This window comes from Leptodactylus fuscus, chromosome 6, assembly GCF_031893055.1.
Source record: "Leptodactylus fuscus isolate aLepFus1 chromosome 6, aLepFus1.hap2, whole genome shotgun sequence".
Classification (NCBI taxonomy): Eukaryota; Metazoa; Chordata; class Amphibia; order Anura; family Leptodactylidae; genus Leptodactylus; species Leptodactylus fuscus.
In genome coordinates this window covers 76,038,504-76,065,766 of record NC_134270.1, presented here as the reverse complement: position 1 = coordinate 76,065,766, position 27,263 = coordinate 76,038,504, and the positions used below count along the sequence as shown (strand labels likewise).

The following is a 27,263-nucleotide window of genomic DNA, read 5'->3' as shown; positions in this document are numbered from 1 at the left end:
AGTATAGAGTTAGCTGATAATTATTCTATCATTACTTTAATGAAATGCATTGACTCCCTATAACGAAAAAGATATCTTTGTACCATATTAACCAGTGGATATGAAATATAAAAATTGAGAGTCTTCAGTAGTTGATACCTTTTTAATGGCTAACAAAAATTATGACAGATTGCGAGCTTTTGAAACTACTCAGGTCTCTTCATCAGGCATGGTGTAACACAATTTCTGATGGGATGCATATTTATCCACAAAAAGACACAGACCAAGCGTAATGTGGTGTAGATACTTAGGACCACCCCTCCCATGCGACTGATGAAATCCCCATACATTACAAAAAACACGAAACAGTCTCTTGGGTAAAAATTGTGGGGGTCGGCCACAGCTTTATTAATAAACACATCAGCAGAACCCTGCTACCCCCTTCTATACCACGACAAGCGCGTCACCGGAATGCCCCGCCACCGCCTGCGGTGTGCATGTGTGTGATGTTCTACGGGTGACGCCTCTCATCTTCTACACCAGATGACCACAAGGGGGGAAGGGGAGGCGCAAGGTCCCGCCACCGGAACCCGACGTAAACCTACAAAGGGGTCCGACCCCCCCCCCTCCAAGAGCATAAACAAAGCCCGCTCTATCCCATCCTGAAGCCCAGATAAGAAAATATCTAAACCGATATCGGTCAAGTGGACGCCATCTCTGCGGAGCAGGGCCCGGTTATCACCCTCCAACTGTCTGTGCCTAACCACTACCCCGGCACGGGAGCGCACGTTGCGCGAAACCCGTAAATTGAGCAGACGTCTGGCACGCTCCAAAGCCGCTGGATCTCGGGCATCTCTCCACCGTGCCCTGGGCACCACCTCCGACCACACAATCACGACATCCTGGAAGAAAGCTGGAAAGCGATCCACATCCAAGCGGATCAATGAAATCAGTTCAGACAAGCGTATCACACCCAAATCGTTGCCACCGGCATGAAACACCAGCACCACTGGGGCCTGGGAGGATCTACCAATTTCAACGACCTGAGGCAGCATCTGCGACCAGCTCATGCCCCGGAGGCCATGCCATCTCAGCTCCGCATCCTGAAAACCCAGCTGTAGGCCTCCTGGCCGGATGGCGGCACGTCGAGCCGCCCAATACACATAAGAGTGGCCGAGAATCCAGACCACCGGATACTGACCTAAAAAACAACAAAAAACTTCATTAATTAAAGACAAAAATCCTTTTTTTTTTTTTTTTTTTTTTTTTATAGATTACAATCATATCCGAATTAAACGATGAAGAGGGAGAAAAGGACAAACAAACACAGTATTGAGCGAAAGAGAAAAACACAAACAAGCAAGAGTACAGCAAAATAACCAACTAAACAGCGAGAAGACCCGGGCGAACATAGCGCCTGTAACAACTGGACCGCCAACGACCAATCCGTTTCATCTCATCCTCAGTAAGGCCCGCAGCATCGGCCGCCGTAGCTGCCCCTATACGGAACGAGTGAGTACCGAAATCTTCCGGGGGCACACCCAAAGCGATGAGACAACACTTAAACAAGAAATCAAACCGGAATCTGGTAAGAAAGGATCCATTCGCATGAACCAAAAACTGACTGGACGGGGGACGAACCGAGATAAAATGACGCACCCGGTCGACCGGACATAAAGGGCCCTCTAGAGGCGAAATATTTAACCATGTACCCTGACCATAAGGATCCGTCTTAGACCGTTTAACCCGGACACGGAGGGAATCCTGTAAAACAACCACATCATCCGCAGCCAACCCACCCGCGGCACGCCGCGACGGGGCGACTAGCCAAAAAAGGCTAAAACAAACGCACAACTCAATAGCTCGGCCTCAAAAGGCGAGGAACAGACCGACTCCGCCACACCGACCAAGCGGCGTAACAGAAAAAACTAAACCGGCCGCCGCCTATCCACAGGGCGCGCCGACTTCTTCCAACCACGCAAAATCAGCTGAAAAGCAAATTCTTTAGTAACATCAGGAACACCGAACAGCTTAAGCCCGAAAGCGACACCCGACAACCTAGCGGCAGTAGAAGCAGATACACCCTCAGACTTCAAACGAGACAGGTAAGAAAACGTCAAGTCCCTACAACATTCAGAATCCAACCGTCTTTCCGGCTGACCGAAGGACAGCCACTCACCCCACGCCTTACCATGTGCCGACCATGTCGCCGCCGTAACTGAATCACGTAGCAATGGGCTCAAGACTGCAGAACCAGGTCCCACAGCAAAGGAGGGCACGGGCAGCCCACCAAATCCGCTCTCGGGTGCATATCTCTGAAGCGCTCCCACTGAAAACGAGAAAGAGCATCAGCAACAACATTATTAACACCCGGCACATGGCGAGCTTTGAAAACCACATTAAATTGAAGACATTTTAAAACCAAACGTCGCAGCAAAGACAAAACAGGCAAAGAGCTGGAGGAAAGGCAATTAATCGCAGAGACTGCACTCTCATTATCGCACCAAAACAAAACTCGCTTGTTCGCCATATCCGCGCCCCACAACTCCAAAGCCACCACAATTGGAAACAATTCCAATAAGGTGAGGTTGCGCGTGAATCCAGCAGACAACCAACTCTGGGACCATGGGGCAGCGGACCAGCACGAACCAAAAACGGCCCCATAACCAAAAGAACCGGCTGCATCCATGAAAAGCTGGAGGTCAGCATTGCACAACTCCTTCTCAGGGAAACACAAAACACCAGAATAATCTAACAAAAAGGACTTCCAGACCTTCAGGTCCTCCCGCAGGACACTCGTTATCCGCACGTAATGATGCGGCATGCGAACCCCCGCTGTGGCCATAGACAAACGGCGTGAAAAAACACGCCCCATAGGAAAAATCCTACAAGCAAAGGCCAACTGTCCCAGCAAGGACTGCAAGCGAGATAGCTGAACCTTGCGGGCCGACAAGCAAAAGTCCAAATCCACACGTAGGCAAGACAACTTATCCTGCGGGAGCTGAAGGATCATACGGTCCGAATCAATAAGTATACCCAGGAAGGAGAGTGAAGAAACCGGACCCTCCGTCTTATCACGGGCCAAAGGGACCCCGAAGTAACCTGAAAAGAAGCGGAAAGTGTTAAGCAAATATTCACACAAACGCGATGAAGCAGGACCAACAAAAAGAAAATCATCTAAATAGTGAATAACCGACGAGGACCCCGTCTCTTGCCGAACAACCCATTCTAAAAACGTGCTAAATACTTCAAAATAACGGCAAGAGATGGAGCACCCCATGGGCAAACACATATCATAGTAAAAGGAACCCCCAAACTGGCAACCTAATAAATCTACTTCAAAAAACTCCTCCTCACTTTCCTGAATCAGTTCGGGGGAAGCCTCTGCCGCGCTGACGCTCACCTGCAAAGGCGCAGCAGAGGAGGCCTGGGCGGATACGCCGGCCGCTACATCACGGGAAACCGCAAGACTGTCTGCCCCTGTAGGGGTGGTAGTTGCCCTCCCAAACCACCGCGCCAATCTACCCGGCGGTGGTGGGGGTGCCAAGGGAGCAGCAAAAGCCGGGGGGTCACTAGGCCCAACTGGGGCCAACACAGCCTGGGCCTGCTGGGAGGCCACCATAGGGGGGGGCACTCCCTGCAGAACTCTGGGGGACCAGGGGGGCAGCCAGAGCCGGTAAGCTAGGGGCCACCACATCCAAAATGGCCGGAGGGGGCAAAGCCTTGCCCCCCACAGCCGCATCAGCCACGCGCGCAGGAGGCCGGCGCCCGCGAGGCCGGGCGCCGGCACTACCTGCCATAGAACTTGCGCGCTGCCCGGTATGCACAGAAGCCCGGGCAGCACGCGAAACAGACCGCACGGACCCCCGCGCCGGAGCCCTGCTCCGAGCACTAGGGGCCGTGTCAGGAGACAGCTGCACGGGAGGCCTCGCCGTCCTGCTAGGCCGGGTAGAGGCCGCCCGCTGCGACTCCGGTGGAGCGGGAGGCAGGCTGGAACCCCTGCTCGAGGTGAGCAGTGACTCCAGCCATGCCGTCCCCTCATCTCTTACCTGCTGTTGCAGCAGCTCCATGAGCTGCTGTTGCCGGGTGTTCTCTGCCATCGCGACGCTCCTTCAGACTCCTGGCGCTGGCGGGGGTCAAAGAGGAAGTCCCCGCCCAGCGCCGGAGCCCAAATAGGGGGAACAAGCCACGCCCCTTCCCCAAACCACGCCCAGGCCAGCGACAGCTGCCGGGAGGGGGGAAGGAGGAAGGAGCGCAACCCACGCCCGGTCAAGACCCGGACGACTTAATCAGCCGTCCGGGTCACAGGAATAAAGTGTTCGGTGCTTGCAATCTGTCATCATTTTTGTTAGTCATTAAAAAGGTATCAACTACTCAAGACTCTCAGTTTTAATATTTGACTCCCTATAGACTTTGTGCTTATGTGTAGAAGCAGGACTGCCATGTATTGTGGGAAAGTTAGCTCAGTAGAAGCAGTCAAGACAGCGACACAAAATATGCAGCAAAGTGATTTATTTAGAAAAAACAGGAAAATAAATAACCCTTCATGTCAGGCACAAAATGAACAAAATAAAACACAGCCTTAACTTCAGGCAAAAACAAAATAAAATCCTGCTCGTCTGAGCAACTAACTAAACAGAACTGATAAACTAACTTTACGTGTGGCTTACTTCCAGCCACACGTACAAAACAAGCACAATATTGTCTCACTGGACTCAGGGTTACAGGACAGCACCATACATCTCCTTTAACCCCATTGATCTACACTGGAATGCAAGAGCTGTAGCCTTTTTCTGGCCCAGTAATGAGCCAAGGATCTACAACTCTACAACTGGGCTGAGGCCTACTCCGGATCTGCCCTCAACCACACATATGTCAGAAACCTGGGGCTGATATATCTGGACTCCAATACTCTGCCTGTTACCTTCTCACTATATCTCTATCTATCTATCTATCTATCTATCTATCTATCTATCTATCTATCTATGTCAGCATTCTAAAGCTACTCAATTGGCCTCACCTCCATTTACCTCTCTCTTGGATATAAAATGTGTATTTTCTTAATGCATCATTTCCTTCTATTATTTCCTGGTCAAATCACTAAGTGTCTGCAAGTTAAACCAGATGTCAACAGACAATACAAATGCAGAGTTTAACATGAATTCCTCTCAATGATCTTATATATTACAGGAAAGTGTTTGTACCACACTGGTCTGAATGGCATCCAAAACAAAAAAAAAAACCTTCAAAAATTTTGAGAAGCAAGGCTCAGGGGACATTTCATCTGTGTTCTCGAATACTTCAGTTTGAGTCTCATCCAAGTATGGAGAAAAGGTTATAGTTGCTAAACAGAAATTCCTTTAGTTTGTGAAGTGGAAAAAGTTTGGGAAATCTTCTCGCCAGTATTAAAAATAGCCTGTCACACACACATATTGTCTGAATTAAGCAGAACCCCTTGTGCGGCTCCCATAGGAGTGCATACCCCCTCCCATTTCCTCCGGTAAGACCCTCACCTAACAACTCCCAATCACAAAGCTAGTCCCAGCCCCTCTTTTAGCAGTGCCACTACCCTCGCAGCCAGACACTTTGCTGAGCTGACACTAGGGAACTACAGACACTGAGAGCTTTGCAACTGAAAGGGGATTACTGTATAGTTCATGGTGCTGTGGAGAAGCATAGAGGAGCAAGAATAACATCCGCTATCAGGAGTCCTGTTATCTACTAGACCTTTGTGAGGCTTCCCCTTTCTGTACATCCATACAGAGGTAAGCGACATCCTTTGTTAACTGTACAAGTCAGGGCTTCTTTGAAAAGTTGTAGCAACATTCTCTATGGCAATTGAGTTCTGTAACACATGGGTATGAAAGTAGGCTAGTTTATTGCCAATGGCATCTGCAATGTACAGAGAATCCAGAAGAGCTTACATTCTAACCTGAAATGTTGCAAACACGAGACTTACTTATGAATTGGTGCAGAACAGAGTCCCTTCTTTGGCTAGTGTTCAGTTTCTTCCATGCCCTTGCTGTATGCTCATGGTATATAACTTTTCCTATTTATACGCTATTGACTGGTATAAATTCTCATTAGTATTAACTTTTCTAAAGTGAAACTCTAAGACGGCATTCACATGATCGAGTTTCATCCGTGAAACTTTATAGATATCTATGATGCTAGAAGTCCCGTCTCCCAGTGAAATACCGTTCCGTACTGTAGTCGCTAGTCATAGCATCATATATAACTATAATGCTAGGAGTCTGTCTGTACACATTAGTCTAAAGTTTGCCAAAATGAACGATTTCGACCTAAATGTTTGTGAGGTGGAATATAACTGGTTGGCCGCTGTCAAGCTATCAGACATGTTTAGTACTTTTGTCCAATAGCCTCTCGTATTAGACTGTATATGGCGCAGTTGGTTGTAACAGGTTCCACAGTGGTTTATCTTTCATCCTTTGCTCAGTGTCATTGGTTAAGTATGGCCGGTTTAAACAACAGTAATGGTCATTTAGCCATTTACCCTTCTTCTGTATGATGTTTATAACTATTTTAAGAAATGTTGTATAAGCCTTACAGACAAACCATCACAATGGGGGCCGTGAAGAAATGGGGTTTACTGCTCCAAACCGTTTGGCTGAATCCATTATAAAATGGGTGGTGAAGATCTGTACAGGTTTGGAAAATGAACCCTAGAACCATGGGGCATAAACATGTCCCTCTGTCTCAAGTGATTATAGGTTTAGTATCTGCCAGCACCACAAGGGGCTCTATTGAGACCGGGGTCCTCACTTCTATCTACACCCTTGTTTCTAATTGTTCTAATAGAACAACCATACCTATTATAGCTCTTAATACTTTTATTGGTCAACTATGAATTTTTGGCATGTCTGTGGCCCCCATAAGAGCTATGTCTTATAGAACAATGTCTTTGATGTGGTCACTAAATTCAGAAATGGTGTTTACAGTAAATGCTGGGTATTGTGGTTCCACAAGCTATAGGTTCCAGTAAATCCACAGTTTTGTGGTCTCCTGTCTGTGGTCTTAGCAGTAGATTTTACTAGAAAGTAAGGGTCTGACTTCCTTTTACTAACTCATTAAATGGACTGACATTTGGCAGGGATAAACATGCAAGTGTTGGTAGCCAAGTGTCTGAAGTACACAAAGTTACTGTCTGCAGCTACAAAGACATTTACAACCCGAAATGTGAAGTTGGTGAAGCTTTAAGCGAGTTATTTGACATGAAGGCTTGTGTCTCCAGTGTTTTGCATTTGTTGTTGGTGAGAATGCTTTGGATGTGTGATCAGGCCTAGGCTGGGTGCAGTTCTTGGTATTCGGGGATGGCATTCTGTACACTGCCATGGACTTCTGTATTTGGTAATTAAAGTTTGGCAGACGTTATAATTGCCATGAAGAATGAAGGTTTGGCAGGATGTAAAACTCCCTTACTGATTCAATTAACACTGCATGGGACCATGTCCCTATACACTGGTCCTGGGCATGGAGCAGTATAGTATGATGTGTGACCTTGACTTAGAAGAGCTGTGTTTCATATGTAATGTGATGGAATTGTGAAGTAGTGGATTTAGAATATTGCACTCATTAAATTCAAGGAATTGTATAGTTTAAGCTAAGTTCACATCAGCGCAGAAACTGCCAAAAATCGGTGGAGAGAAAAGTCCTGCGTAGAGGACTTTTCACTCCATCGGTTTCAGTATGAAATATTATACACAATGAGGTCTGCTGGTGTCTGCATGTAACCGCGGTTTTAATGGTCTGGCTCTCTGTTGTTCTGGTTCCCCCAGTGGACCCGAACACTGGAGAGCCCAGTGCAGATGTGATTAATAGACTGGCGTAATAGGTAAAAATTGGGGTGCTCTATTTGATTCCACACAGCCAGGTAAGATAATTCCTGATGTTTAGAGCTGCAGTTTATTTACAGTATATAAGGGATTGTAGTTCTCTTATGAATAAGCTGATTTTTGGGTTTTTGCTGCTGGGAGCTTCCACTGATATCACCTATTACTGTGTAGGTTTCTAAAAAAGTGACAACAAGGAGTACAGGGAAGTTAGAGCTAAAATTCTGTAAGATTTTGCCCATTTTGTCTAATAGTCAGCCACGTAAATGCTGCAAATGTTTGTAACCATCTAACGACTATCTTTACCCCTCCTTCACATCTGCGTTTTGTAATCCATTTGTGGAGTCGGTATGGGGACCCCCCAAACGGACTATCGAATGCATTTCCAAGTGGTGTGCAGTAAAAGCACACGGACCCCATAGATTATAATGGGGTCCGTGTGCTTACAGCGAGACCTCCGCATGAGTCTTGCAGAGAGGAAACCTCTCTTCACTTTCCTCTTTGCATGTTCCCTGCAGAGATCTCACGGCAAGCACATGGACCCCATTATAGTCTATGGGGATCCGTGTGCTTTCACTGCACAGCGCTTGCAAATACGTTCAGCATTCCATTCGGGGGGAGTCCGTATGGGGAATACCAATGCAGATGTGAACGAGGCCTTAGTCCACCAAATGATGATTGGGTGTGCTACAAATTTCTGGCCAGCTAAAAATATCATTGCTTGTCATGATCAGTCATTTTTTGACAATCAGGATTTAAAAAAAACAAACAATTAAAGTACCCCCTGATCAGACAAGTTAGGCCTGGTTCACATCTGTGTTCAGTATTCCGTTGGGGAAGTCTGCATGGGGATCCCCCGAATGGAATACCGAACGCAATGACAAGCGGTGAGTACTGAAAGAACTATAGACTATAATGGGGTCCGTGTGTTTTACACGCAGTGTTTGCATGGAACATGTGGAGAGAAAAGCACTTCAAGAACTATCTTCCTCTCCACATGACTCGTGCGGACATCGTGCGGAAAACACACGGACCCTTTTCATACAAGAAGTGTCTAAAAAGTGGTTAAATACTTGATAAATATTGTGCAAGTCAAGCTAACAGTTTCTTGGTGTAAATTATGTCGGAATTTTGGCAGATTTTAGTAAATCATTATACATACAGGACCCTCTATAGACATGTCCTATACATACAAAGCTGGAGGATCAATTGATCCACAGGGATCAACACTACAGCCGTGGTCCCAAAGAGTAACATTTCTACCCTCTCCATGTGACTAGTTTCTGGCAAGGCACTGAATAAAAACTCAAATCCATCAAGTCCAAGTTATAATCCTACCATGTTCTTCTAGAGGAAGGCAAAAAAGCCATCGTGATGTAGATGCTTTTTACCCCATATTAGGAAAAAATTAACGCCTGACTCCTAATATGGCAATCAGAATAAATGGATTATTGGTTCACCCAAATATCTTCTCTTGAAAATAGTTTCCAACATACTAGACGGCTGCACTTTGCAGTATTGTTAAATTCTACATTGTTTTGGTTGGAAGAAAAACTGACATGTTTTCAACTAGATGGAACATCACTTTTTATGGGTGTTGGTTCAACTGATTTTACAAGAAAACCACAGATCCAGTGACTAAGCTTGTCAACTAATAAAACTGTCACTTGGATGGAAATACAGACATGGAGAAGGGGGGAGGCTATCGCTAATAATTACTATTCCATGCAACCATGTCCTCTGGTCTGGAGATAGTGACATCATCATATATATATATATATATATATATATATATATATATATATATATATATATACTTTCTAAATTCTAAACTGCATCTTTTAGGCTTGAGTTCTGTCTCTTTACTCCGAGATGTTCAAGTCCACTTTTGCTCTAATGTCAGATGATGAAATGTTCTGTATTTATGGACACCCACAGAAGAGTACATGACTTATTCGTAAGGCTCAGGAACTTCCACGAGGTACTACCAAGTCAAATTATTCTATACAATATATAGTACTACGAATTCCATACAATATACAGGACTACTCATACTGCTTTAGTCAGAGTGGTCTTACAATCTTCTGCTCCTGGCTTTGTGGTTCAATGACCTCCAAAAAGGTTCTGCAAAGGAGATTAAATCGAAGAGTCAACTGCAGTTCAGCAATGGGCAGAATGTGGGAAAGCTGCAGATGTGTTTACAAGTGACACACATGTATGTCAAAGATCACATTCTGTCCTAAGTTAGATTGGACAGAAATAGATGACTTAATGCAAATATTTTAAAAAAAAACACAGTATAACATGCACAGTTGTGTGGTTATTTTTAGCAGTTTTTTTTTACCTATTTATTATTTATTTAGTTTACTTGTATAGTGCCATCATATTCCGCAATGCTTTAAAGACCTATAAATGTGGCCCATCATGGTCCCACTGACTAGCCCATACTGAGAACACCACTATGTCCAAGACCTGGCTTCTACAGTCATGATGAATATGGCATGCCACTGCCATGGCCTAGTCAACAAAGACTAATCAGCGAGCATGGACTGTGAGTGTGGGTACATAAGTGGATTTAAAAGATCAGTATGGGCATGTTCACATCTGTGCCTGTACGCACCTTAGCCAATCCAGCTGGGTTTCCATCTTCTGCCCTGAGAAACAAGACAGGGGATGGAAACCTGGCAGACCGTTTTCAAACCCATTCAAGTGAATGGGTTTGAAAAGTGAGCGCCCGTGAGCGTTTTGTACCTGTCCGTGGCAAAACTGTTTTTTTTTTTAACCGGACACATGTCCAACTTTGTGTCCGGTTAAAAAAAAAAACGGTTTCGTCGCGGACAGGTACAAAACGCTCACGGGCGCTCACTTTTCAAACCCATTCACTTGATTGGGTTTGAAAACTGACTGCCAGTTTTCAGTCCCCTGTCCAGCTTCTCGGGGCAGAAGACGGAAACCTGCCGGATTGGCTAAAGCGCACACGGGTGCAGATGTTAACCCGCCCTATCTTGCATTTATTTTTAGCAAAATGCATGTACTTTTATCAGAAAACCACTTTAGCCTTAATATACCACTCCCTCCAAATTATATAGCAATTGAGGAAGCTCAGAAATAGGGAGTTTTTTGCAGAACTGGACACTGTTTCTTTAGTGACCAATGTAAAATCAAATATAAGGTCAGCACTGAATATGTATGAGAGGCTTTTTGACCCCCCTTTTCCCTATACCAGAGCTAGGTACAACTGTTGATTGGGTTGCCAATATAGTAAAAAAAAAAACCTGTAGGTTTCATGGCTACATTACTGGAACATGAGATGGTAGGTTGGTATCTCAACCTGAACACATATTTCGGTTCACCTTACCCCTTTTAATTGGAATAGAAGTAGCTAGTCTTTGAGTCGGTTGGACTTTGGCAGCAATTGTGAAATAACTCTTGGAACATTGGGACATAAAAATAGATTTTGATAGTCACACACTACTTGGAAAACCCTGTCCTAAAAACAAGGACTAGGTCAGAGAGCTCGCCATGCATAGAACTGAGCACAGTGAAAGCTTTTTATCCACAAATGCAAGCTTAGAATAGAAAGCGTTGGTGGGAACGGGAGCTGAGTGTTCAACGGAAGGTGTTCCCACCCTGGGGTCTTCCCTGCAGGAAAACTTTCATACAATATTGTATTCAATCTAGACTCACAACTTCTTAACCCAGAGGTCAACAACTCAAACGCCATCCAGCTCAGTAGTGTCTTAAGGCACTAGGGCATATGTACCGAAGATACAAGGTTAGATCCCATGTTCTTTATTTTTTTCTAGAAACTGTGAAGAAAAGCAGAGGATAGGACCACCTCCAGTTAGGTCTGTGTGGAGTGACATAATTATCAAGATCTCCTTGAGTTGTTATGAGCGATAAGGACACGCGTCTGTTTCCTTTTAGCTCTGTAGACTGTAGTAAAAAATGAGGCAAAACTGCTGGCCCTTTCCCCCCATTTTACCCCAGGTTTAAGGGAGGACCCTCCGTTCCTCTAATTGGTGGGAGTACTAGCATTGGGACCCCCACTGTTAAAAAAAATTCCTATTGTATAAATATAATATGACTTTTTATTTGTAGAATAATAACAACAATGTATCACCTATCCAAAGTTGTCTGATCTGTGCTACCCTGGATCTCTACCTGTCCTGTATCTTCCATTTGAATGGATCAATAGTCATGCATGCCCGCTGCAGTTTTATTTAACGTGTATGGGACTGATAAAGATGTATCTGCCCAACTCTGCCTATCCCATAGAGAATGAATTGAGCAGCAGCACACATTTGTGACTGATGTGCCATTGAAATGAGACACATAAGTCCTCCTTTCTTTTGAATGATAGGAGTTTGCACTATAAGACCCCAGTGCTAATCTACTTATCATCTCTCCTTTATGGCAGACACCTCCTGAACTGTCAGAAGAGGATGCCACAGTGCAGTAGTTTATCCTAATGACTTTCTTTCCTAGTTACTGTAACATCCGGCCGCATGCTGCGGCGCAGGAGATGTGTTCGGTTGTGATTTTTTTCCGTTTGGTTCTCCTTGCTCTGTCTGAACACTGCCCTATTCTTTCACCTTGGTAATTGATTTTCCACCACACCCATCTCCTTCACCTTCAGTTTGCTCTGATCCTCTAGAGGTTAATCTGGCCTTGCCCTGTGATTGACAGCTGCCTTCCTGTCAACTCCATGGGCGGGTTCTTCCTCCCTATTTAACCTTGGTTCCTATTCACACCGGCGCTTGCTATTGCCATGCGCATACCTGCTCTGACTTTCGCTGTTTTTGATTACTCTATTATACTTGACCTTTGGCTTTCCTCACTGACTTCTCTTCTTGGACTCCGATTTGGTACTGTATTGCCCGACTGTTACTGACCCTTGGCTAAGTTGACTTCCCATTGTTGTTGTTCGTCTTGTCTGCGTTTTGTGTGTCACATACTCAGGGAGGGAACGTCTTCGTGGTTGCCGCCTATTACGTAGGATAGGGCCTGGCAATAGGAAGGGAGAGCGGGGGGCATAAGCCTAGGGCTCACTGTCTCTTGTGTCCCCGTTCCAGGGTTCCCTAACAGTTACGTGGTATAACTGGTCACTTTGGCTCTACAGGGTTTTGTGACAAATCTTACTGAGGACATAGTTACACAGTAAAGACGATCATATGTGCAGCATATGTTTTCCATCAGACAGAGGGATCCTGAACACATCTGCCTGGCACCATGTCTCAGGCCTGTGTTATGTACTTACCATTAACGTAAGGGTTTTCCCCATGACCTCTCCATATCCTGTATGTCTGCTTAGTCACCACTTGAGTTCTTTGAATACAAAGTGAAGATAAAAGTCTCTATGATCCAGCAACATTACATCCAAAGATAATATGTGGCAGTTCACAGCAAACATCAACTTGAATTCAGGGAAAGAATTTCACATATTTGATGTGGTTGCTTTGTGTGCTCAGCTTTTATACTGGCGGACTTTATGACCATTTCCATTTTGTATGTTAAAACAAAACTATTTGTAGCTGCAATCCAGCATAACTTTGCTACTCACCGGTGCACATAGATGGTTAAGCATGGTCTAGGGTACCTCTTAGAAATATATAAACCCCATGCCCTATATATATATAAAAAAACCCCACTGCTCTTGTCCATGGGCTGTGTGCCGTGAATAGCAGCTTCATTCACTTGGATGGAGCAGAACTGCGATACCGGAGACAGCCTATGGACAAGAGTGAAAAAAAAGTACCATAATGGGGATTTATCCTTATTGTTAGGCCACTTTCTTGGTCTAAATAAATAATCACAAGTGGTGTTTTTGCTCCAGCATTGCCACATTTATTGAAATGGGCAGGGGGGAGGCATGGGCAGTACCATCACCTGCACCACATTAATCATAATTTACACCACATTAGAGTAAATGATTGCAAAATCTGAACCAGCAAGGTGTTAGCTTAGATTTTCAGCTAGGTACACGAATGCTGGAAAGAACCACCTATAGGGGATTTGAGGCATAATGGCCCCATTCATATGACGGAATAGGGTGAATTCTGTGGCAAACCAACCAAAAAAAATCTGCATGCAACTACAAAATCCACAACAGATATTTGCTGGACCTGGCCTTAGGCTTGTGGTCACCTTCAGCGCTGGGTAAGATCTCCAAACACTCTGCAGGGAGGCAGTAGAGGCCCATTAGGTTCTCTAGGTGGTGGAGGCTCCAGCACACATGTCCTCCCTATATTTGGGTCCTGTACTATAGGAAATAAACTATTTTTGCTAGTTTTGTGAATTTCAAATATTTTTTATCATGAAAAAGAAGAGCCTCCTCATGTGCAAATGCTGGTTTGTTTAATGTCTTGTCACTTTCTTGAACATAAGATTCTATAAACTCTATTGAGATCTGGTGAAACAACAATAAAATCTACATATCTGGAACAGAACTTAAATGCAGTAAAACTTGTAATTCCGACTTCAGGATTACTGGAGGCCTAAAAGTATTTACTGGTTGTGTAGAACATGAAGTATTCTCTGTCAGAATGGCTTCTACCTAAAGCCCTGCTGGCTGCCGCACGCCAGAGTGCCGTGGGCCCTGAGGTGGGAGCGATAAACTCACATCTGGAATTTACATGAATCAATCCGCTATTCCACTTTTTATTGCACACACATGCTGCCAGGAGTGACTCCCTTGGCCAGCCTGTATGGAGCCGCATGAGCACTAGGCTGCGTGCATTGTGTCTTATTCACCTCAGAGCTCTACAGATTTCCTGCTGCCTGCTGAGCCCCTGGGATCTCCTTATTGGAGGTGTTTGGAGAGGCCTGTCCAGGTTCCCGCCACGTCCCACTTTATTTTTATTGCTGAGCTTTCAGCAAGTGTGCGCACCCCAGACATGGAACTCTTCACAAATACAATTAAGGGAGAAACTGAGAATTTGACAGACGATAAGAACCAAATGGCCCATGTGGTCTGCACTCTTTCATATATATTTCGAAACCTCTGACATTTTCTAACTGTTTAATGTAGGGCAGCAGCTGATAATAAGGCCCAGTTTATGCCCTGCATTGGGGCAGCGCCTGTAGCATTGTGCTACTGAACACAAACATACCATTTCAAAGATGGAGGTCTATGTAAGAATAATGCCGGAAGCTTGCACTTCTATGTGTAAATTCTTCTTGTGGGAGAAATGTTGATACAGAAGAACGTGTACTTATAACCAACCCAATGAACGTCAGCTCCAATATGAAAAAGGAAACATTCTGTCAATGTTTCTGAAAGGAAAATCCAATAAAAGTTAAAGAAGATCCCCACTGGTGGTGGTCCAGAGTTTGGCACCACCACATAGTAGAAGAATAAAGGTCATATCAACATTACAATTTAATTGCTTTTATAGAAGATGCATCAAGGTATCTAACAGATAAGACAGCTATCATTTTACTCTAAAAGGTCGTGGTGTTTGACCCCAGGACTCCTGCAAAATGGTCAGGGTTCCAGGCCACAGCATCTGAGCACAAATCACTGTTATCTGCATGTCTCAATGACATGTTAGAAGGTACTTAAAGCTGCACATGCCATTCACACCAGGGTTGGAAAAACTACTGTAGTCTTGAGTAGCCACTAGATCACTCTAGGGACCAACAGTAAACTTCTAGCCACATTGGCCACCTATCTCCAGTAATATGTCCAGTCTTGCATTATTACATCTCCATGTAGGGACAGTCTTCTTTATAGGTGTCATATTTTGTTTGCAGTAGTAGGTCACCCAATTATAAAAGAGACCAATTTACACAATCAGAGACATGGGGTATCTTAGTGATGATTGTGAGTACTGTCAGATATACATTTCTGGAATAGATATTTAGCATGGAGACCAGGCTCTATTGTGCGGGCAGTATGTTGATACAAAATAGTATTTTGATCGGTGCTGACTGAAGCGAACAGTGTAATGAAAGGCAGACTTGTATTTTGCATTGACAGAGAGGGAAATAGTGAACAATAAAAGCATGAAAATATTAGGTCTCTTGTTATCAAAGGAAGCCTCTTCCCCAAACAGACAGTGCCTCAGTGCTCTTCTCTTGAAGCTAAGCATCTGTGGACACAGTTGTCTATTTATTTTTAGTATCATACTATTAACAATTCACTGACCCATGGGTTAATAAAGTTCTTATAAAAACTTGTGGTGAAAAATGTGAGTAAGGCTGGGCCCTATGTTGCGAAAATGCAACGTTTTGGCCTATGTGGAAATGCCGCGGCAAAAACGCTGCATTTTACATTGCTTGCAAAGTGGATGGGATTCTGCCTAATCCCATCCACACATTGCAGAAAGAAATCAACAGCTGAGAAGCTGCTTTAAAAAAAAAAAATGGCAGCATGTCATCTATACCTGTGGAAACACTGGCATTTTCCTTATAGGAATAATAGGGTCAGAAATTGCAGAGGAAAACTATGAAAAATACTGCAGAAAAAACTGAGTTGTGTTTCTGCCGAGTTCTTTTCTGCATCTGCAACTTTTTTTTTTTTGCTAAGTCTCACAACAGGGTTTCATAGATAAAAGACAATAATAACTGGAATTGTTAGGACCTCTCAACTTTTTGGCAACTTAATGAAAATGAAACTTAGTTAATCTTTGCAGTTTTGCAAATCTAGAACGTTGACGATCAGACATTTCCCAAAAAGGATTGAAAACAATTTGGAATATGGTTAAAGGGACCTTTCACTTCCTCAACCAACTTAAGCTTTTAGTATCTGTTAATAGAACCTGTTCCACTTTTTTTTCTAGCTAATACCTCTCCCAAGCAACAAGCACAGTTAGTTTTGGTGCCTGATGTGCTGTTTAGGCTCTGTAATGTCAGAAAGGCAGTGTCAGGCAGGGAGGAGTGAATCAGAGCTCCAGTCAGAGTCAGCCAGTGTCAGAGCTCAGAATCGCACCCCTTGTTTGCTCCTGTCTGACACCGCCCTCCTGACAGTAAAGAACCTAAATATCATATCAGGCATAAAAACTAACATTGATTGCTTGCGAATGGTGGGGGCTAGAGAAAAAAAAAATCCAACTGTGCAAGAGTCATTTCAACATATTTATTGATGTAAAGAGCTGGAGTAGGTAAAATTTCCTCTTCCTTCAGTTCCATATCACTTGGTACGGGTCTACAAAGAACCTGTTTATTCACTATACCTCTTCACTGAAGATCGTAGTGATCTGACAACATGGCCATGTGGACATCACTGAGGTGTAGGATATAACTAGTCAAAAGGGACCCTTTGAGCCCCTTCAAAATGACACTGTCATCTTTAGGGACAAAGAAGGATAAGGGGTCTGCCCCTCCAATAGAATGGATTGTCACCTGCCATGATGTACTATATGCTGTACTATATTTTCAAAGATACTTATTAAATTATTGCAATAACAGAAAAGATTGTATAAACATAATATAGATACAAGTAGATAAAGGGATGCCAATTAGAGATGAGCGAACACTAAAATGTTCGAGGTTCGAAATTCGATTCGAACAGCCGCTCAATGTTCGTGTGTTCGAACGGGTTTCGAACCCCATTATAGTCTATGGGGAACAGATACTCGTTAAGGGGGAAACCCAAATCCGTGTCTGGAGGGTCACCAAGTCCACTATGACACCACAGGAAATGATGCCAACACCTCTGGAATGACACTGGGACAGCAGGGGAAGCATGTCTGGGGGCATCTAACACACCAAAGACCCTCTATTACCCCAACATCACAGCCTAACAACTACACACTTTACACACTCAATACCACATCTCTGACAGTAGGAAAACACCTTGAAACATGTGTATTTGGCACTTGCAGTGAGGAGAGCTTGTCACCAGCAGTGAATTTGGCCCTTGTAGTAAGTTGAGGTTGGCACCAACATTTGTTTTGAAAATCAGGGTGGATTGAGCCTCTAACCAGCAGAGTTTGGGCAAATTCATGGTGGAGGGAGCCTCTAAAAACCCCAGTTTGGACCAATTCATGGTGGAGGGAGCCTCTAAAAACCCCAGTTTGGACCAATTCATGGTGGAGCGAGCCTCTAAAAACCCCAGTTTGGACCAATTCATGGTGGAGGGAGCCTCTAAACAGCCCAGTTTGGACCAATTCATGGTGGAGGGAGCCTCTAAACAGCCCAGTTTAGACCAATTCATGGTGGAGGGAGCCTCTAAAAACCCCAGTTTGGAACAATTCATGGTGGAGGGAGCCTCTAAACAGCCCAGTTTGGACCAATTCATGGTGGAGGGAGCCTCTAAACAGCCCAGTTTGGACCAATTCATGGTGGAGGGAGCCTCTAAAAACCCCAGTTTGGACCAATTCATGGTGGAGGGAGCCTCTAAACAGCCCAGTTTGGGCAAATTCATGGTGGAGGGAGCGTCTAAAAACCCCCAGTTTGGACCAATTCATGGTGGAGGGAGCCTCTAAAAAACCCAGTTTGGACCAATTCATGGTGGAGGGAGCCTCTAAACAGCCCAGTTTGGGCAAATTCATGGTGGAGGGAGCCTCTAAAAACCCCCAGTTTGGACCAATTCATGGTGGAGGGAGCCTCTAAAAACCCCAGTTTGGACCAATTCATGGTGGAGGGAGCCTCTAAACAGCCCAGTTTGGGCAAATTCATGGTGGAGGGAGCCTCTAAACAGCCCAGTTTGGGCAAATTCATGGTGGAGGGAGCCTCTAAAACCCCCCAGTTTGGACCAATTCATGGTGGAGGGAGCCTCTAAAAACCCCAGTTTGGACCAATTCATGGTGGAGGGAGCCTCTAAACAGCCCAGTTTGGGCAAATTCATGGTGGAGGGAGCCTCTAAACAGCCCAGTTTGGGCAAATTCATGGTGGAGGGAGCCTCTAAAAACCCCAGTTTGGACCAATTCATGGTGGAGGGAGCCTCTAAAAACCCCAGTTTGGACCAATTCATGGTGGAGGGAGCCTCTAAACAGCCCAGTTTGGACCAATTCATGGTGGAGGGAGCCTCTAAAAACCCCAGTTTGGACCAATTCATGGTGGAGGGAGCCTCTAACCAGCCCAGTTTGGGCAAATTCATGGTGGAGGGAGCCTCTAAAAAACCCAGTTTGGACCAATTCATGGTGGAGGGAGCCTCTAACCAGCCCAGTTTGGGCAAATTCATGGTGGAGGGAGCCTCTAAACAGCCCAGTTTGGGCAAATTCATGGTGGAGGGAGCCTCTAAACAGCCCAGTTTGGGCAAATTCATGGTGGAGGGAGCCTCTAACCAGCCCAGTTTGGACCAATTAATGGTGGAGGGAGCCTCTAACCAGCCCAGTTTGGGCAAATTCATGGTGGAGGGAGCCTCTAAACAGCCCAGTTTGGACCAATTCATGGTGGAGGGAGCCTCTAAAAAACCCAGTTTGGACCAATTCATGGTGGAGGGAGCCTCTAAACAGCCCAGTTTGGGCAAATTCATGGTGGAGGGAGCCTCTAACCAGCCCAGTTTGGACCAATTCATGGTGGAGGGAGCCTCTAACCAGCCCAGTTTGGGCAAATTCATGGTGGAGGGAGCCTCTAAACAGCCCAGTTTGGACCAATTCATGGTGGAGGGAGCCTCTAAAAAACCCAGTTTGGACCAATTCATGGTGGAGGGAGCCTCTAAACAGCCCAGTTTGGGCAAATTCATGGTGGAGGGAGCCTCTAACCAGCCCAGTTTGGACCAATTAATGGTGGAGGGAGCCTCTAAACAGCCAAGTTTTGGGAAATTCATGGTGGAGGGAGCCTCTAACCAGCCCAGTTTGGACCAATTCATGGTGGAGGGAGCCTCTAAACAGCCCAGTTTGGGCAAATTCATGGTGGAGGGAGCCTCTAAAAAACCCAGTTTGGACCAATTCATGGTGGAGGGAGCCTCTAACCAGCCCAGTTTGGACCAATTAATGGTGGAGGGAGCCTCTAAACAGCCAAGTTTGGACCAATTCATGGTGGAGGGAGCCTCTAAAAACCCCAGTTTGGACCAATTCATGGTGGAGGGAGCCTCTAACCAGCCCAGTTTGGGCAAATTCATGGTGGAGGGAGCCTCTAACCAGCCCAGTTTGGACCAATTAATGGTGGAGGGAGCCTCTAAACAGCCAAGTTTGGACCAATTCATGGTGGAGGGAGCCTCTAAAAACCCCAGTTTGGACCAATTCATGGTGGAGGGAGCCTCTAACCAGCCCAGTTTGGGCAAATTCATGGTGGAGGGAGCCTCTAAACAGCCCAGTTTGGGCACATTCATGGTGGAGGGAGCCTCTAACCAGCCCAGTTTGGACCAATTAATGGTGGAGGGAGCCGCTAAACAGCCCAGTTTGGACCAATTCATGGTGGAGGGAGCCTCTAAAAACCCCAGTTTGGACCAATTCATGGTGGAGGGAGCCTCTAAAAAACCCAGTTTGGACCAATTCATGGTGGAGGGAGCCTCTAACCAGCCCAGTTTGGACCAATTAATGGTGGAGGGAGCCTCTAAACAGCCAAGTTTGGACCAATTCATGGTGGAGGGAGCCTCTAAAAACCCCAGTTTGGACCAATTCATGGTGGAGGGAGCCTCTAAAAAACCCAGTTTGGACCAATTCATGGTGGAGGGAGCCTCTAACCAGCCCAGTTTGGACCAATTAATGTTGGAGGGAGCCTCTAACCAGCCCAGTTTGGACCAATTCATGGTGGAGGGAGCCTCTAACCAGCCCAGTTTGGGCAAATTCATGGTGGAGGGAGCCTCTAAACAGCCCAGTTTGGACCAATTCATGGTGGAGGGAGCCTCTAAAAAACCCAGTTTGGACCAATTCATGGTGGAGGGAGCCTCTAAACAGCCCAGTTTGGGCAAATTCATGGTGGAGGGAGCCTCTAACCAGCCCAGTTTGGACCAATTAATGGTGGAGGGAGCCTCTAAACAGCCAAGTTTTGGGAAATTCATGGTGGAGGGAGCCTCTAACCAGCCCAGTTTGGACCAATTCATGGTGGAGGGAGCCTCTAAACAGCCCAGTTTGGGCAAATTCATGGTGGAGGGAGCCTCTAAAAAACCCAGTTTGGACCAATTCATGGTGGAGGGAGCCTCTAACCAGCCCAGTTTGGACCAATTAATGGTGGAGGGAGCCTCTAAACAGCCAAGTTTGGACCAATTCATGGTGGAGGGAGCCTCTAAAAACCCCAGTTTGGACCAATTCATGGTGGAGGGAGCCTCTAACCAGCCCAGTTTGGGCAAATTCATGGTGGAGGGAGCCTCTAACCAGCCCAGTTTGGACCAATTAATGGTGGAGGGAGCCTCTAAACAGCCAAGTTTGGACCAATTCATGGTGGAGGGAGCCTCTAAAAACCCCAGTTTGGACCAATTCATGGTGGAGGGAGCCTCTAACCAGCCCAGTTTGGGCAAATTCATGGTGGAGGGAGCCTCTAAACAGCCCAGTTTGGGCACATTCATGGTGGAGGGAGCCTCTAACCAGCCCAGTTTGGACCAATTAATGGTGGAGGGAGCCGCTAAACAGCCCAGTTTGGACCAATTCATGGTGGAGGGAGCCTCTAAAAACCCCAGTTTGGACCAATTCATGGTGGAGGGAGCCTCTAAACAGCCCAGTTTGGGCAAATTCATGGTGGAGGGAGCCTCTAAAAAACCCAGTTTGGACCAATTCATGGTGGAGGGAGCCTCTAACCAGCCCAGTTTGGACCAATTAATGGTGGAGGGAGCCTCTAAACAGCCAAGTTTGGACCAATTCATGGTGGAGGGAGCCTCTAAAAACCCCAGTTTGGACCAATTCATGGTGGAGGGAGCCTCTAACCAGCCCAGTTTGGGCAAATTCATGGTGGAGGGAGCCTCTAACCAGCCCAGTTTGGACCAATTAATGGTGGAGGGAGCCTCTAAACAGCCAAGTTTGGACCAATTCATGGTGGAGGGAGCCTCTAAAAACCCCAGTTTGGACCAATTCATGGTGGAGGGAGCCTCTAACCAGCCCAGTTTGGGCAAATTCATGGTGGAGGGAGCCTCTAAACAGCCCAGTTTGGGCACATTCATGGTGGAGGGAGCCTCTAACCAGCCCAGTTTGGACCAATTAATGGTGGAGGGAGCCGCTAAACAGCCCAGTTTGGACCAATTCATGGTGGAGGGAGCCTCTAAAAACCCCAGTTTGGACCAATTCATGGTGGAGGGAGCCTCTAAAAAACCCAGTTTGGACCAATTCATGGTGGAGGGAGCCTCTAACCAGCCCAGTTTGGACCAATTAATGGTGGAGGGAGCCTCTAAACAGCCAAGTTTGGACCAATTCATGGTGGAGGGAGCCTCTAAAAACCCCAGTTTGGACCAATTCATGGTGGAGGGAGCCTCTAACCAGCCCAGTTTGGGCAAATTCATGGTGGAGGGAGCCTCTAAACAGCCCAGTTTGGGCACATTCATGGTGGAGGGAGCCTCTAACCAGCCCAGTTTGGACCAATTAATGGTGGAGGGAGCCGCTAAACAGCCCAGTTTGGACCAATTCATGGTGGAGGGAGCCTCTAAAAACCCCAGTTTGGACCAATTCATGGTGGAGGGAGCCTCTAAAAAACCCAGTTTGGACCAATTCATGGTGGAGGGAGCCTCTAACCAGCCCAGTTTGGACCAATTAATGGTGGAGGGAGCCTCTAAACAGCCAAGTTTCGACCAATTCATGGTGGAGGGAGCCTCTAAAAACCCCAGTTTGGACCAATTCATGGTGGAGGGAGCCTCTAACCAGCCCAGTTTGGGCAAATTCATGGTGGAGGGAGCCTCTAAACAGCCCAGTTTGGGCAAATTCATGGTGGAGGGAGCCTCTAACCAGCCCAGTTTGGACCAATTAATGGTGGAGGGAGCCGCTAAACAGCCCAGTTTGGACCAATTCATGGTGGAGGGAGCCTCTAAAAACCCCAGTTTGGACCAATTCATGGTGGAGGGAGCCTCTAAAAAACCCAGTTTGGACCAATTCATGGTGGAGGGAGCCTCTAACCAGCCCAGTTTGGACCAATTAATGGTGGAGGGAGCCTCTAAACAGCCAAGTTTGGACCAATTAATGGTGGAGGGAGCCGCTAAACAGCCCAGTTTGGACCAATTCATGGTGGAGGGAGCCTCTAAAAACCCCAGTTTGGACCAATTCATGGTGGAGGGAGCCTCTAAACAGCCCAGTTTGGGCAAATTCATGGTGGAGGGAGCCTCTAACCAGCAGAGTTGGTGGAAATCAGGGTGGAGGGAGCCTCTAACCAGCAGAGTTGGGGGAAATCAGGGTGGAGGGAGCCTAGTATTAGCAGAATTGTGCAACGCTTATGGTGGATGAGTATGAGGATGCGGAGGAATTGGAGAGGTTGAGTACAGACATGGAGTTTCATGTTGGGGTGCTTTACACAGGTGGGCACAAAAATGACGGCTCTACCCAGTGGTGGTTCATTTTTATCAAAGTGAGCCGGTCGGCACTCTCAGCTGACAGACGGGTGCGCTTGTCAGTGATGATGCCACCGGCTGCACTGAACACCCTCTCAGATAGGACGCTGGCGGCAGGACAGGACAGCACCTCCAAGGCATATAGGGCAAGTTCAAGCCACAGGTCCAACTTCGACACCCAATACGTGTAGGGCGCAGAGGGGTCGGAGAGGACAGGGCTGTGGTCGGAAAGGTATTCCCGCAACATGCGCCTATACTTCTCACGCCTGGTGACACTAGGACCCTCCGTAGCGGCACTTTGGCGAGGGGGTGCCATCAAGGTGTCCCAGACCTTAGACAGTGTGCTTCTCGTTTGTGTGGACCGGTGAGAACTTGGTTGCCTACTGGAGGAACTGCCCTCCCTGCCGCCAACGTCACATGCTGGAAACATCTCCATCATATTCTGCACCAATTGCCTGTGGCAAGCATTGATGCGATTGGCCCTCCCCTCTACCGGAATAAAAGACGAGATGTTGTTTTTATACCGGGGGTCAAGGATAGCAAAGATCCAGTACTGGTTGTCCTCCATGATTTTGACAATACGCTTGTCGGTTGTAAAGCACCCCAACATGAACTCAGCCATGTCTGCCACAGTGTTAGTTGGCATGACTCCTCTGGCCCCACCGGAAAGTTCAATCTCCATTTCCTCCTCATCCTCCATGTCTACCCATCCGCGCTGCAACAATGGGACGATTCAAAGTTGCCCGGAAGCCTCCTGTATCACCATCACATCATCGGACAACTCTTCTTCCTCCTCCTCCTCCTCCTCCTCCTCCTCCTCCATTAAACGCAGTGAAGCGGACAGATGTGTGGACCTACTCTCCAGCTGTGACGGATCGGATGCTATCCCTAACTCCTCTGTGTGATCTGAGTTATCCCTGATGTCAATCAGGGATTCTCTCAGAACACACAAGAGCGGGATTGTAAGGCTCACCATCGCATCCTCAGAGCTCACCCTCCTTGTGGACTCCTCAAAGACCCGTAGGATGTCACAAAGGTCTCTCATCCATGGCCACTCATGGATGTGAAACTGAGGCAGCTGACTTTGTGGCACCCTAGGGTTTTGTAGCTGGTATTCCATCAAAGGTCTCTGCTGCTCAACCACTCTATTCAACATCTGAAACGTTGAGTTCCAGCGTGTGGGGACGTCGCACAAAAGCCGGTGTTGTGGCACATGCAGGCGTTGCTGGAGAGATTTTAAGCTAGCAGCGGCTACTGTCGACTTGCGAAAGTGGGCGCACATGCGCCGCACTTTCACCAGTAGCTCTGGAACATTGGGGTAGCTCTTTAGGAAACGTTGCACCACTAGGTTGAAGACGTGGGCCAGGCATGGAACATGTTGGAGTCCGGCAAGCTCCAGAGCTGCTACCAGGTTCCGGCCGTTATCACAAACGACCATGCCTGGGCCCAGGTGCAGCGGCTCAAACCATATTGCCGTCTCATCGAGGAGGGCATCCCTCACCTCGGAGGCAGTGTGCTGTCTGTCCCCCAAGCTGATCAGCTTCAGCACAGCCTGCTGACGTCTACCAACGCCAGTGCTGCAACGTTTCCAACTCGTAGCTGGGGTCAATCTAACAGCGGAGGAGGAGGCGGTGGCGGAGGAGGAGGCGGTGGCGGAGGAGGAGGCGGTAGAGGAGGAGGAGGAGGGGGGTGTTCTTCTCGTGTCCCTGCCAGGAATGTTAGGCGGGGAGACGAGGTACACCGGGCCAGTTTGGGAAGCAGTCCCAGCCTCAACTACATTCACCCAGTGTGCCGTCAGTGAAATGTAGCATCCCTGTCCGCATGCACTTGTCCACGCGTCGGTGGTCAAGTGGACCTTTGTGCAAAGCGCGGAACTAAGGGCCCGCCTGATGTTGAGTGACACGTGCTGGTGCAAGGCGGGGACGGCACACCGGGAGAAGTAGTGACGGCTAGGGACGGCATAGCGAGGTGCCGCAGTTGCCATCAGGTCCAGGAAGGCGGGAGTTTCAACAAGCCGGAACGCCAACATCTCCTGGGCCAGCAGTTTAGCGATGTTGGCGTTCAAGGCTTGCGCGTGTGGGTGGTTAGCAGTGTATTTCTGCCGCCGCTCCAATGTCTGAGAGATGGTGGGTTGTTGTAAAGAAACGCCTGATGGTGCCTTTGATGGTGCAGGAGAAGGAGATAAGACAGGACCAGGGGAGGATGAGGTAGAAGTCAACAAAGTGGCGGAGGCAGATGAAGTGGTGTCCTGGCTCGTCCTCTGGAGTGCATCGCCAGCACAGTCAGCAGTGGCAGAGGCAGTGGCAGAGGCAGTGGCAGTGGCGTGAACGGCAGGCGGCCTTTGTCCTGCCGTTGCTGCCTGCCACTGATTCCAGTGCTTGGATTCCAAATGACGGCGCATTGAAGTGGTGGACAGGTTGCTCTTCTCAGAGCCCCTAATCAATTTCGAGAGGCAAATTGTGCAGACAACACTATATCTGTCCTCGGCGCATTCCTTGAAAAAACTCCAAACCTTCGAGAAACGTGCCCTCGAGGTGGGAGTTTTTCGGGGCTGGGTACGAACTGGAACATCTTGGGAGATTCCGGGTGTGGCCTGGCTTCGCCTAAGCTGCTGACCTCTGCCTCTGCCTCTAGCTACCCTTTTTGGTGCTGCACCTGCCTCAACATCCACACTACTTTCCCCGCTTGACATCCCCCCTGTCCAGGTCGGGCCAGTGTCCTCATCATCCACCACTTCCTCTTCCAACTTCTGTCTCATCTCCTCCTCCCGCACAATGCGCCGGTCAACTGGATGCCCTGACGGCAACTGCGTCACATCATCGTCGATGAGGGTGGGTTGCTGGTCATCCACCACCAAATCGAACGGAGATGGAGGAGACTCTAGTGTTTGAGCATCTGGACACAGATGCTCCTCTGTTAGGTTCGTGGAATCGTGACGTGGAGAGGCAGGTTGAGGGACAATGAAAGGAGCGGAAAACAGCTCTGGGGAGCAGGGACAGTTTGGGTTATTGTTCTGTAAAGCTTCGGAATTTTGGGAGGAAGGAAGACAAGACTGTTGGGTAATAGGAGGAGAGGAGGCAGAGTCTGACTGGCTGCTGGACAATGTGCTGTAAGCGTTCTCTGACAGCCATTGCAAGACCTGTTCCTGGTTCTCGGGCCTACTAAGGTTTGTACCCTGCAGTTTAGTTAATGTGGCAAGCAACCCTGGCACTGTGGAGTGGCGCAATGCTTGCTGCCCCACAGGAGTAGGCACGGGACGCCCTGTGGCTTCACTGCTACCTTGCTCCCCAGAACCATTCCCCCGACCTCGCCCACGGCCTCGTCCACGTCCCTTTCCGGGAGCCTTGCGCATTTTGAATTCCTAGTTAGAAATTGGCACTGTATACCAGTAGTAAAAATTGTGGGTGCACGTAACCCCAATATATTCTTTGAATTCCCAGTCAGACACTGGCACTATATGGCAGTAGCAAGAAATGAGGGTATTTGTATTCCCAATATATTCTTTGAATTCCCAGTCAGACAATGGCACTGTATACCAGTAGTAAAAATTGTGGGTGCACGTAACCACAATATATTCTTTGAATTACCAGTCAGAAACTGGCACTATATGGCAGTAGCAAGAAATGAGGGTATTTGTATTCCCAATATATTCTTTGAATTCCCAGTCAGACAATGGCACTGTATACCAGTAGTAAAAATTGTGGGTGCACGTAACCACAATATATTCTTTGAATTACCAGTCAGAAACTGGCACTATATGGCAGTAGCAAGAAATGAGGGTATTTGTATTCCCAATATATTCTTTGAATTCCCAGTCAGACAATGGCACTGTATACCAGTAGTAAAAATTGTGGGTGCACGTAACCACAATATATTCTTTGAATTACCAGTCAGAAACTGGCACTATATGGCAGTAGCAAGAAATGAGGGTATTTGTATTCCCAATATATTCTTTGAATTCCCAGTCAGACAATGGCACTGTATACCAGTAGTAAAAATTGTGGGTGCACGTAACCACAATATATTCTTTGAATTACCAGTCAGAAACTGGCACTATATGGCAGTAGCAAGAAATGAGG

The 27,263-nt window shown here is 47.0% G+C and overlaps 1 protein-coding gene and 1 long non-coding RNA gene across 2 annotated transcripts in view; one reads left to right on the top strand and one right to left on the bottom strand.

Annotated features, from left to right (window-relative positions):
• LOC142210868 (uncharacterized) overlaps positions 1-27,263 on the bottom strand; it is an 892,280-nt gene that overhangs the window by 226,921 nt on the left and 638,096 nt on the right. The window lies entirely within an intron of this gene.
• Positions 5,525-27,263, top strand: part of LOC142210858 (tetraspanin-4-like) — a 118,660-nt gene continuing 96,921 nt past the window's right edge. The window contains exon 1 of the mRNA XM_075280324.1: positions 5,525-5,744. The gene's annotated coding sequence lies outside the window, so the exon portion shown is untranslated. The remainder of the gene's footprint in view (positions 5,745-27,263) is intronic.